Source organism: Candoia aspera, chromosome 5 (assembly GCF_035149785.1).
Source record: "Candoia aspera isolate rCanAsp1 chromosome 5, rCanAsp1.hap2, whole genome shotgun sequence".
In the NCBI taxonomy this organism is placed as follows: Eukaryota; Metazoa; Chordata; class Lepidosauria; order Squamata; family Boidae; genus Candoia; species Candoia aspera.
Genome location: NC_086157.1, coordinates 101,222,153 through 101,234,763, shown reverse-complemented (window position 1 = coordinate 101,234,763; position 12,611 = coordinate 101,222,153). Strand labels below are relative to the sequence as shown.

Below are 12,611 nucleotides of genomic sequence, written 5' to 3'. Positions count from 1 at the left end.
TAGACATCTAAGTAAGAAGGACTCTCTTACATACAATATATCATAGAGGAAGGCAGATCTAGATATCTGGAATGTGGTTGTTAGGACTCAAATAGAAACTTGCAATAATTGCAAATGTTAGATGCAAAGTTTGCATTTAAGCTGTGGCTCATGGTTGGGGATATAAATGGAAAGGAAGGAGAGGATGCAATTTCATTTGTTCTTTACCATGGTTTTCTTTTTAGCTTACTGTAATTGTAGTAATTATAGTAATAATTGGCTTACGGAATTGCCAAGGGTCGGATACGACTGAATGGATAAATTGATTCGATTCAAATTGTAATAGCATTTTTTGTATTACCTTGTTTCTTTTTTCTCTTTTTTCCCCCTTTCTTTGCATGTCAATATTTGCCTTTTTCTATATTCTTTGTATTTTAATATTGAAACAATATATAGATATATATATAAAAATCTCCCATAAACATGGACTTCAAACCATCAGGAACATCATCATCGATGTCAACACAGCATGCCTTGCCATTACCCTGTATGACTTCGTATTCATCCGTAACTACACCACTTTTGGCAACAACATAAACTGTACCTTTAACGGAGAGTGGAAAAAGTAACAGGAAGTTTCCAGGGACATACCTGCTCTTCTACCATAAGTTATAATTATGTTTATTGCTGCAGTGCTTTTAAGTAGATAATGTGTGCATTTCCAATATGTATAGTCGCCTTAGCTTAACTAACTATATACAGACAATTGCACATAAAGGGTTCTGTTGTTTTTTTTAACGTCTTATCTATTTCACTCCTCCTCTTCTGATTAACACAGCTACTTCTAGTACCTTCACTTCTGAGATTACTTTGAGCATAGCGAGGTGAAGGGAAAGAGGGGAAAATAATTCTTTCCCGAGCTTCTTGGATTCCAATAGGTTTGTCAAGCTATCCTCACTGATGTCCGATCTGTCCTCCAAAAGCTGTAGTCCTTTCCACCAACCCATCCACCCAGCAGATCTCTCCCTTATGTCTTGATTGCTCCTGCTGGGTCTTCCGCTGTAGATTCTTCTTCCACCTGTTCTTGGACATGCACTGTATCTCCAGTCCACACTGTATAAACACCACTCCAGCAAAGTCCAACCACCTCTCCTGCCCTCAACCTATCTATGAAACAAGTCCACTTACTTGATGTCACAACAAAAACTATACAATGTAAATACCATGTTATACAAGAACCCTAAAGGTTGCTGTGCATATCTCCATGCTTCGGGTTTCCTTTTACCCAGAACGTAACACTAAATCTACCATCAATAGCCAGGCTCTGGGCTACAACTGATTTTATTTCTGATCCTCTTGTCAGAGATGCTCAACTGATGGGATTAAATCAGGCATTCAGGAGACTGAACTACCGACCCAATGAGATCAATTGACAAATCAACAGACCCAAATCAGTTCCCAGGAACAGCCTATTAAAAGACCACAGAAACAAAACAAGAAAACGCCACCAGGTGTCACCAACAGCTCACAGTCAAGCCATTCAAACATATTGTTAGTAAGATACAACCCATACTGGGCACTGCATTTTCTCAGGCACTGGGTGGCAGGTCCATACTTGCATACAGACAACCGATCCAACCTGAAGCAGCAACAAGAAACAACAGGGAAATGATGGGAACCAGACCCTGCAACAAATCCAGATATCTACTTTGCCCCCACAGTTTTGCCAATAGCACCATCACAGACCCCAAAAACTTAATAGACAAGATTAGAGGTGCCTTCACATGTTATTCCTGCAATATGTGATATATGCCATCATCTGCCAGCAATGATCCTCTGAATTCTGTTAGGACAAACAGGCTAAACTTTGCACAAAAAAGTTTATTTATTTATTTATTTATTTATTAATTTAATTTAATTTTATTTTATTTATATGGCTGCCCATCTCAAACAACTGACTCTGACAGCCATATAAATTAATGGGGCCCAAGTTTGACATCAGAATTCAAAACAAGGGCAAAACAATAGAGCATTTTAACTTCCCAGAAGATTCCATCACAAACCTCAAAGCAACTGTTTTGGGAGTCCCCCCGTAGGGGAGAGATGGGCGGTGAATAAATTTATAAAAGAAGGAAAGAAAAGAAAGAAACTTTACAAGCACAACTGAGTGACAGACTACTGAATTTGCATACATCAAAAGGTTTCAGGCCACCTCAGGTCTGAACAATTGTTAATTGACAAGGTGCCTGTAATCTGTCCCACAGTAACCTGCATTTTACATAACCACCCTGCCTTCCCCTTCCATTCCCCCCCCACCTCATCCCAATTTAAATCCTACATCAGTTTAGCCACTCCATGCATGTGATGAAGAGTTCACAAAAGCTTATACCTTTTAACAAAAATGTTAGCCTGAAAAGGTATTACCAGACTCATTCTGATTTTCCTATGCAGAAGCAATACCTTTCAGATCTATTGAACTACAACTAGTTTTCCCAGTCAACGTGGCTGTTGGATTTGCTGTTTGGGGATTCTGGGATTTGTAATCTCAACATATCCGGAGGGCACCAAGTTTAGGAAGACTGGAGCCAGAGTCTCACAAAGACTACTGTGATCTCTTTTGACCAGTCTGGAATACTTGGTTAATTGACTAGTGACATTTGTGGCATGAGAATTGGAGATATCCAACCCCTTTTCACAATCACTAAGGCGAAAGTTGTTTGATGATGACGATGTTGATAATGATGACGATGCCAGCAACTTGCAACTCAGCTACAAGTACAGGAACTGTGTAGAAGGGAGAATTCAAAAGAGAGTTCGTTTCCCCAAGAGCAAGGCTGATATCATTAATTGCTAGCCTCAGACTGAAAATGTAACTCTCTGTCATAACTACCTCTTCCTTTCCCTCCATAAAGTTCTAATTCTTCCACTACTGCATTTCTGAGACCGAGAGAACCGTGACAGAGAAACCACAAGGGGCCAGCCAGTCTTGTCCTTCTGTGTATGACATTGATCTTCACATCAACTTCCTCTGGCTTCTCGTCTGTTAGGCTGGTAGGCAGGAAAGTCCAGTGTGACTTACATTAGTCACATACTGTACGCTAGCCGCATATGCAAAAAGTCCCATGATGCTGAAGTTGGTCACTAGTTCCCAGTTTCTTACTTGTCTGGAAATCTGAAATTCTCAAAAATCCCTAGTGGGGTAGATTGCAAGTTGGCTCCCATTCTTTTCACTGAGAATTGGTATATGGATGTCCATCTTTCCATTGTGGTCTCCACAATCCATTAAGCCCCATTCAGATCCTCATGGTAGGAGTGTTGAATATACCCCTATCTTTTCTTACAACACCTGTGGTATAATTGCTAAATTGTATTGGGACCCTGGAAGGCAAAATCGGCCATAGTTGTGGATATGTTCCTTTACACCACTTGTTTCTTAACCCAACCCTACTGTTGGGTAATGCTAAGCAGGGGTGTTGATGGAAAGGGGGGTGTCCAGATGGCAGTCTTGATTGAAGCTCAATGCACTTAAGAAGCAGTGATTTGGTCACACCGTTGCTGCTCCCATTTTGACTTTTTTGTTCCTCTCCTGAGGATGATCCCAGTTCTAATATCTCCCACATACTGCCAATGGGCATTGATGTGACAACCAACATCCTTCAGGGATGGGCATCCTTCAGGTCCCTGACTTTAAAAGGAAAGTAAAACATGGCCTTAATTTCAAACAAAATTTAAATGAGATGTTACAAGCAAGCTATGGGCTCCATAGGTTTTCTTAGAAAATAAAAAAGGTGACTGGCTTTTCGATTTTTTATAAAAGCAGTTTTATGGAAATGTGCTCACCTGTACAAAGTAAGATGAGAATAGATAGGGAGTCTCCTGGGGGACCAAGAAATATGGAAGGGAGCTTTGTTGCCTGTCTCTATTCTGTTTTGTGACTGGCCTACCTTCCACAGTAGCCATTTAGTGTGTTGGAAAGAGGCACCTTGCAGCCATTTTTCAAGTCATAAGATGAAATATTGGGCATCTAAAGCAGCAGATTTGGGGTGCATGGCTGGGGTGTCATAAATGCTGCATTTTTTGCTGCCAGGAGTAGGGAAAGGTACTTTTGGAAATTTAACTCTGGTGGCAATGTACTTTCTTTTCTCAGACAGCAAAATGTATTGAATCAGCCCTGTGTATTCTCTGGGAAATTCAATGATAGTATTACAGCATGATTTATTATAGGTTGGAGGAAGTCTTATTTGCCTTTGAAAAGAAAAACAGAAATAATTTTGAAACTCAGGCTTCAGCAGTTGGGCTTGGTCCTGGCTACAGAAATCCCAATGCCCACTAGAGGACAGCAAACAGATACTAAAACACTTCCTCTTTGCTGCCATCTAGAGGGCATTCCTATTTTTGCAGCTCAGATCTGATAGCTGTAGACCATGTTTCTGAATCACAGCAACTTTAAGATGTGTGGACTTCAACTCTGCAGCCAGTAAACTGGGAACTAGAAGTCCACACATCTTAAGGTTGTTGAGGTTGAGAAACACTTCTGTAGACCATGTGCTCTGAGATTAGACAAAACACAACAGTAAACTGTAATTGGCCTTGATTCTTTGGTATAATGGCTAAGCTATTAGGCTAAGAGCAGGGAAACCAGGTTTCTAGCCTGCCCTTGGCTATGGAAGCTCACTGGGTGACTCTGAGTCAGGCACCCTCTCTCAGCTCAACTGCATCCCCAGAATTGGGGTGAAGAAAATAGGAGGGAGCACTATGTAGGCTGTTTTTTTGCTCCTGAAAGGAAGGTGGGATATCAATTTATTAAATAAATAAAACAGCTACCTATTCCTACCATTTTTATTACATGTGAGTGGCTCAATCTGCATTACATGCTTATCCACGGTCAACTTGAACTCAACTAACCCAATCTGTTGCTTGAATAGCAATGTTCCCTGCTTTCACAAACCACTTTTGAAGCTAAAGATGTATTGAGATACACACTCATGTGAAGATGCTTCACACTAACACAGAAGCATGACTGGCTGCAGAATTTTGGAAGTTAAAGTCCACATGTCTTAAAGTTGCCCAGGTTGAGAAACACTGTTCTAGAGCGTCAAGAAGCCCAGGGACAGAGATAACACTGCTAACACTGTATGTGTTGTTCTTCAAAAACTCATTGACAAAATTTCTTCTGGGATAAGATGGCATGACCCATTACCAAGTGCTAATGGGTTAAAAGCAGGAACAAATGGGCAATTTTCTCAGTAGAAAGATACAAGGATGGCATGCCAAAAGTGGACATGGAGTTTTTCCTCCCAGTCTTAAAATAATTATATCAGAGCTGACCAAACATGCTGCATGTCCACATTTTCAGCAGGAGTCAAGTGCAAGGGGAGAGACTCTTCACTTTTTAGCCCTATGCCTTTATGGTGGGGATGACTGGGAGGACCAATATCCTAAATCTGAATGGCGTGAAGACCTTTTTTCTCAATTTTTGTCACTGAACCACCCCATTCCAGCAACTTATCTCTTGTGAAATTTGCCTTATTGTGCAACTAAGCACCAGTGTAGAGAAATACTGAGAGTTTATCGTCAACTGACAGGGCCAAAGCACATTGTAGCTTTCAATTTTGTGTGCTGACATTAGCTTAATATCTTTACACAAGTCCTCTCCCTTTTAACTACTTGCCTTTCCAAGTAGATTTCTCACACAAACAATCAAACCCAACCCTGGTATATTTTTAGCCTTTGTTACAAAGGCCTTCAAATAAGAAACATATTTTTTGATTTAGAAAACGTTTCCCTTCAGAACAAATGTTCTGGAGTCCTTTTTTAATCACCATATAAGCACTGACACTAAAAGCAGCAGCTGAAAATCTGTAACGTGAAACCAGTGATAATTTTTAAGCAGCTAAAAGTAAAACAGAAATAAAAGTAACAGCAGAAATAAAAATACGTATTTAAAAAGCTCAGTGATAGCATAACAGTTAAATTAAGACTATATTAAAAGTCCTAGAAGAATAAGATTTTTGCCTTATGTAAAAAATAAACAGATAAATAAATTGAGTGTCAAATATGCCTGACCAGGAAATGCATTTGAGAGCTGATTTTCTGAGGCTTTAATCTTATACTTCATTTTTTATAATGTTATCAGGTGCTTCCACATGTATTTATTTATCAATCAAATTTATATAGCTGCCCATCTCACTGACGTGACTCTGGGCGGTGTACAATAAAACAAACAATTAAAACAAATTTTAAATAACCATTAAAACAATTAACGTAAAATATAAATAAGAACATGGGAGAATGCACAAAAATCTCACATACAATACAACCATCTGGTGGGCTCCCTATTTCCATGGGATCCCCAAACCTGCTGAAAAAAAACATGTTTTAAGAGATTTCTGGAAGGCTAATAGGGTTGGGGCCAATCTCACCTTGGGGGGAATGATGTTCCAAGAGTGGGTGCTATGGCAGAAAATGCTCCCTTCCTCAATCCTGTCTGAAAGAACACTTTAGCAAATGGGACCTATAACATGCTTCTCCTGCTGGACCTAATGGGATGGGTAGACCTAACTGGGGAGAGGTGATCCCTAAAATAACCAGGCTGCATGCCACATAGGGCTTTAAAGGTCAAAACCAGCACCTTGAATTGGACCCAGAAGCAAACTGGCAACCTGTGCAACTTGTGGAGCAGAGGTATAATGTGTGCTGTTCTAGGGGAACACACTGCCTCATTTTGCACTAGTTGATCCTTCCGAATGCTCTTCAAGGGCTGGTCCATGTAGAGCTAGTTACAGTAGTCCATTGACAATGCACAGAGCACAACTTCCAAATATACATATTGAATCCTTCAAGAACATGAGTGTAAAAGTGAGATAGTCCACTTATGGAAATGGTGGGTTCTCCATCTTTGAGGTTTTTAAGAAGAGGCTGGACAGTCATCTTTCACAAATGGTTTCATTGGTTTTCCTGGTCACTGCAGAGAGTTGGACTAGATAATCCTTGTGGTGCCTTCCAAGTCTACAGTCCTATGATTCCAAGAGAGAAAGAGAAGAGACAATTGTCAAGCCAGCTGACCTGAAAGAGATTAACTGTGCAATCCTTTCCATGACCATTTCTGTCTATTCAGAAGTAAGATTTACTATATCAATAGATCTTCTAAATAAGTGCATAGTAGATTGAAGCCTAAGCCTTAAAAATATCCAACTGGCTTATGTCCTTCTTTGTTATCCACAAACATAGAAACAATCAAATTCCCCACAGGAGTCATTACAGCAATGAAAGGAATCAATTGTCCAGGTACCAATCAGGAAACATAATTTTCCCACAGTTGAAGGTGGACTACATGCAACAAATAAGGAACAAATGCAGGTTTATCATTGCAATAAATGTGAAAACACGCTAACCAAATCATTAATAAAAACATTAATCATCCAGATCAACAATGGGCGTTTTTCAGCATTCTAGTTGCTACCAACTAGCATACTACCACCTATCTCTGCATCTCAATGGTGACTATGCAGTGAAACTAAGAGCTTACTTACATTACAGGTGGAAATAGGATTAAATGTCACTCTCTCTGCCCAGGGATGCTGGCAACTGTAGTTCTGGGAATGAGTTCAGAATCCCAAACAAAACATTTAAAGCGCTCTTCCCAAATGGTTCTTTTCTATGCAAAACAATTCTGAGTAAGTCTCTGGAATTAATCTGGAAATTCAAGAACTCTTCTTCCAGGCCCATATGAGTTCTCAGAAATATTCACTGTGCTTCCTCCTAATCCTTGCAAAACTCAAAAGGCTGCTGGGATCTGTCGGTTCCTAATACTGCTTCTGTTCTGTCAGGTGGTGGTAGGAATAGGGAATGTCTGAAAAAAAGAAAAAATGGGTAATCCTCTGGTCCAGGTTTTTATTCAATGCTGGGATTTCAGAAAATTTCCAAGCTAATCCTTTGTATTTTCTGGCTCTGGCTGAGAATTATGGGCCATTTAGTCCAGCATGTTCCAAAGACACCAGATTGAGGAAGTCTTGCAGTTGTGGGGGTCCCCCTTCACCCAAATGATTAAACTGCTGAGGCAGAACTACTATAATATAAATCTGTCTGGAATGTCTGTGGGGAGGTGGGGTGGTCAAAAATGTCAAGACAGTGACCACTGCTAAGTGATTGAAGCCCTTCCCCCTTTTTTACATGTGTTGCAGGGGGAAAACCCCACCTTAGACACTAGTTCTTGCTTACAAGATGGAACCCACCCTTCTCAGAGCAGCGTGCCTGTTGCTGTAGCCTGCTCATGCTCGAAATAGAGGTCTTGGAGAATCTCTAGGAAATTCTGTAGACCTCAACTCTCATCTTTTTTCTGCAGGGTAAAGTGAAAGCAGCAAAGACAACAAAGATGGAAAACTGCCTTCAAAGCTGCCTTTCTTCTGCCATGGGCAGTCCATTACAGCAGTCATTTTTTCCAATCTATTAATCTTTTTTCTCCCCATCAGCAATTAATTTCCTTAGTTTAATTTCAAACCTATTATCTCCCTGCTCTCTAATTTTGACCCCAGCTTCTCTCCATGCTCCAACAACATGAAGGAGAGCAGACCTCAACATACAGTATTTCATTTTGGGGGGGGGAAAGGGGGGGGTTCCTTATTGGCCAGTTTCCCTGTATTTGTCAGTTTTAGTAACTATTCCCTGACGTCAGGAAGAAAGGGGTCACCCAACAACTAGTAAGAGTCAATTGGCCTGTTCTACAAGCCTTCCTAGCAGCACAATTATGGCCTGCCTTTCTCCTCTCCAGGGGTATCTGCGGGGGGGGGGGGGAAGTAAAGATGGCCACCACAATCATAGGATTAAAGTTGCGACACATAGAAAAAGGAGTGGAGCTTCAATCACTTCATTTCAGCTGCTATTTTTACTTTTCTGACACATACACACACCTTAGATAACCCTGCTCTTCTCCAGAGCTCTTTCTGCCTGGCATCTTCCCAAATATTTATTTCACATTATTTTAAATCCAAGAGATGCCTCAATGAAGTGTTGAGAGGGGGTAGACAAATCAGCATAGAGAAGCCAGTCAGAGCCCTCAAGTCAGACCCTCCCGTTCCTGCTGACCTGACTAGTGGAGGTTTCTCCCCCTGACATGGGACTGCAAGCCCACAAAGAATCTATATTGTGTCGTCTATCACAAGTGGTACACTCACAAATCGAGACATCACACAGCAGTGACTCAGGATAGCAATGACAGAGGCAGGATAGGAATTGGCAATGGGAATGGCAAATTTTACTCCTGTGTTGTTTTGTGTTGACTCAGGGATAGGGGGTAGCACCAACTCCACACTGAGAAAATGAAATGGCCAAGGATCATTTCTAGTCCTCAAGATTGCAAAAGGGAAAAAAGAACAAAGGAAGGAGAGACCCAACCCCGTTATTTTGTGGATTTGTTCTCCAAAACAGTAACATACTTTCCAGCCTCTTTGGGGTGTATATAAATCCTAACATTAGTGAGTTTCTTAAGAGTCAGGATTAGTCACTTGGAAAAAACAAAAAAAAACCTTCTTCCCACTTCAGAGAGCACTTTAGAGTGCAGGGCCACATGTGCTCTGACAACATCATGTTCCCAACAGTGTTGCTGAGTTACATCAACACAATTGCCCAAAGTCACACTGTAGGTGAGGCCGAACCCCCAAATATCATAAAATGGTTAAAAAGAAACAATCAAAAAGACCCAACCTACTTCCCCAGAATGGGACAAAAATAGAAATTCTCTGCACTGTCCACGGGTATGGTGTGTCCTCATCCACTTTGCATCACTGCTCCACCTGCTTCATGACATGGGCCTCTGCTGCAGTTCCCCACAAGCTGTAATGTGTCACCCTGGACACTCTTGATTTAAAACCTGGGACAAAGACAGAGTGATGAGTTGTCAGCTCCTTTGAAGTGTATTTGCATTAAGGGTTTGACTTCTCCCCTACTAAGATTTCTATAGGCCTGGTGGAATTTAGCATCATGCACATTTCCCTCTGAAGTCTCTCTGTGAGCCCCAGAGAGAATTTAGGTGAAGGGGAAATCCTGTCATCCTGGGTTTAATAAGCAATTGCTAGCAAGTAATTTGTAGCTGACAATTGCCAGCTGCTGAGGGCACTTATCCAAAGGCTGTGATGGCTACTCATTCAGCCCTTCTGGCTAGTACTAAAGAAGTTTCTCTGAATGAAACTCCCATCTATTCAAAACACACAAAATACAAAATGCTCTGAATTACACTTGTACATAGTGTTGGGAGCACATAATGGCTACGTTTATACAGGCAAAAGACCTAAGTGGCCCCATTAGAACATACTAAACTTGGTTAGTTTTTAGCCTTGGCTATTTTTTCCCCTGGGCTTAGCAGGCTGTACGAACTCAGAAAGAGCATCTGCCCTCTGAGACGAGGCCCCCTTGAGAGGCTTCTACCCCAATGGCGTTCTGGAAGGCCTTAAAGACCTGGCTTTTTCTCAGACCTTGGGGCAGGATGGATGGAACCCCGTGTTAGCACCGTTTAACGTATGTTGCATATGTTTCGGTATTTCTATGTTGTTTCTTTCTGTTATTGTACTTACTTACCTTATTGTATTTTTATTTCATTTTTTATATTGGGAGCTGCCCAGAGAATGCCTGGAGTTGGGCAGCACCCAAGCCTGAACAAACAGTCTCACTAACCGTCATGCTGCAAATGCAGCCAAAGAGCACGAGTGCCTCCCACGTAAGACTTCTCACCCCAAGATTTTTATTTAGTTATTATTTCTCCATAGGGAGTTTCCCCCAAGCCCGATGGAGAAATAACTAAATGAAAATTCCCCCCAGCCCCTGCTCCCTCCAAAGGGGGTGGAGGGAGCAACAGTTGGTAAAGTTCCAGGGCAAAAGTATGCTTGAGGTTGAGCTTTGTAGGAGTTTCATGGGTTATCTTCAAAACATTTAGTAGAAAATTCCCCATATCTGTAACTAGTGATCTTTAGAGTAGAGGGCAAATATTTGTGAGATGGTGTTGCTGTGACTAATTCTCAGAGTATTTTTGAGGGATCATTATAGTATTTTCCCCTGGAATGCATTACCATGCACTTGTTATATCAGGTTTTTCTTTTTTATCACTTCCTGTCATCTGCCCTCATGCCTCCATATGGCACTGCGTAGTCATTCATAATCAGAAAATGATAGCTTGGCAACTTTTAACCTATAATCCAATTACTTCACCTATTCTCAAGGCCTCTTACTCCACATGTTCTGGAATTAAATACTGTTGGAAGGAAAACTTACCAGAGGTTTGTCCCAAGCTGGAACTGAAGAACACAGGAAATTGCTTGAGCAGAGGTAATTGTTTTGTTGTCCAAAAGCATGTACCCAGTATGCTGGTTGGAAGGTGGCCATGCATGTATTTCCCCACCAGCCCCTTATACAGGGGAGCTTGCTGTTGCTATGCAAAGGTCTTCCCGCCCCCTAGGAACTTGAGAGAAGTGCAATTTACCAGATTTCAGAGAGGAGGCGCTCTGTGGTCAGGCGCCCTGCTGTTGGTGTTTCCTGCTCTGATGGTCTGGGTTCCCTGCAGGGCTGTGGCTTTGTCTACTAGCCTGGGCTGTCCACCTTGGGAGGAATCTCTTGGGATTGGATTACGGAGATCTGTTTGGCTGTTCACCTGAATGGGCTCTGCTAAAGTCTGTGAAGGAGCGACATTTTGTGTTCCAGGGTTTCTGATTAAATCGGAAGGGAATCCTTTGTCTGACCAGTTGGGCTTCCTTTTACATTTTAATCTCTGGCATCCCCTTTTGCACTGAAGCCATTCTGTTTTGTAACTTGTAACCTTTTACCTTGCTCAAGGGGAAGGCAATATTGCAGGAAGACAGTGTTCTGGGGGGAGACAACATGGCGGTTTGCAGAGGAAAAATATAGAAAGGGGGTGCGTTCCTTTGAAACATTCCAACAATACCACAGCTCAAAACAGGATAGGGTGTAGCTTATACTAGATTGGTACAAAGTTGCTGTAAGTGAAAAGAGACAATAAGCAATTATTACTTCCTAGGCTCTTGATTTTCTTTTCTGTTTTTTAGAAAAAAGAGTTGTTAGAATTTTGCTCCTTACTAAGTTCATTTCTGAGCCAGGGTCAAAGAAACATGCAGTTGCATGAAATTAAGTTCTTTATTCTTCACCCAAGTGCAAAAGCAATGACAACAAGCTGTTAGGTGGGCAATCGTGCACAGCACATTATATACATTCCATTCAACTCCTCCTATAGAACACCATCCCTTTACTCAGTTAGCCACATTTTCCATATAAAGGACTTCCTTCTGTCCTTGCTATGTCCTCTTGACCCTTAGCTTCTTCGGAGAAAAGTACTGTTTAGCTATCCTTGGAATGTACACCTTATCTTGTTTCTATGGGTACAGTATCTATCAAGGCCTGTGAGAAGTAAGAGGGCCAACAGAAATCTTAAATAAAAGAATAAAACATGGTTTCAGAGCTATAATAGAAGTGTAAATGTTCTAATATATGAATACTGAATATAAAATACATTTGTATGTAAGTTTGATATATGTAAAATCTTCTATCAGAGTATTACCAGCATGTCATCTGTAATAATATGGACTAGAAATGTGATCTTATTTAGCCATAGAAATTGCCTTCTCTTAGGC

At 41.1% G+C, this 12,611-nt stretch overlaps 1 long non-coding RNA gene across 2 annotated transcripts; it reads right to left on the bottom strand.

Moving 5' to 3' along the window:
* Nucleotides 1–5,903: 5,903 nt before the first annotated feature.
* LOC134499223 (uncharacterized) lies at nucleotides 5,904–11,746 on the bottom strand. Of its 2 annotated transcripts, XR_010068108.1 has the most exons (4): nucleotides 11,242–11,746; nucleotides 9,686–9,847; nucleotides 7,512–7,831; nucleotides 5,904–6,995 (listed from the first exon to the last, which is right to left on the bottom strand). It is a non-coding gene; the product is annotated as an uncharacterized LOC134499223 (long non-coding RNA). The 2 variants fall into 2 exon arrangements; XR_010068107.1 differs by having other exon boundaries at nucleotides 9,686–11,746.
* Between the last annotated feature and the right edge of the window lie 865 nt (nucleotides 11,747–12,611).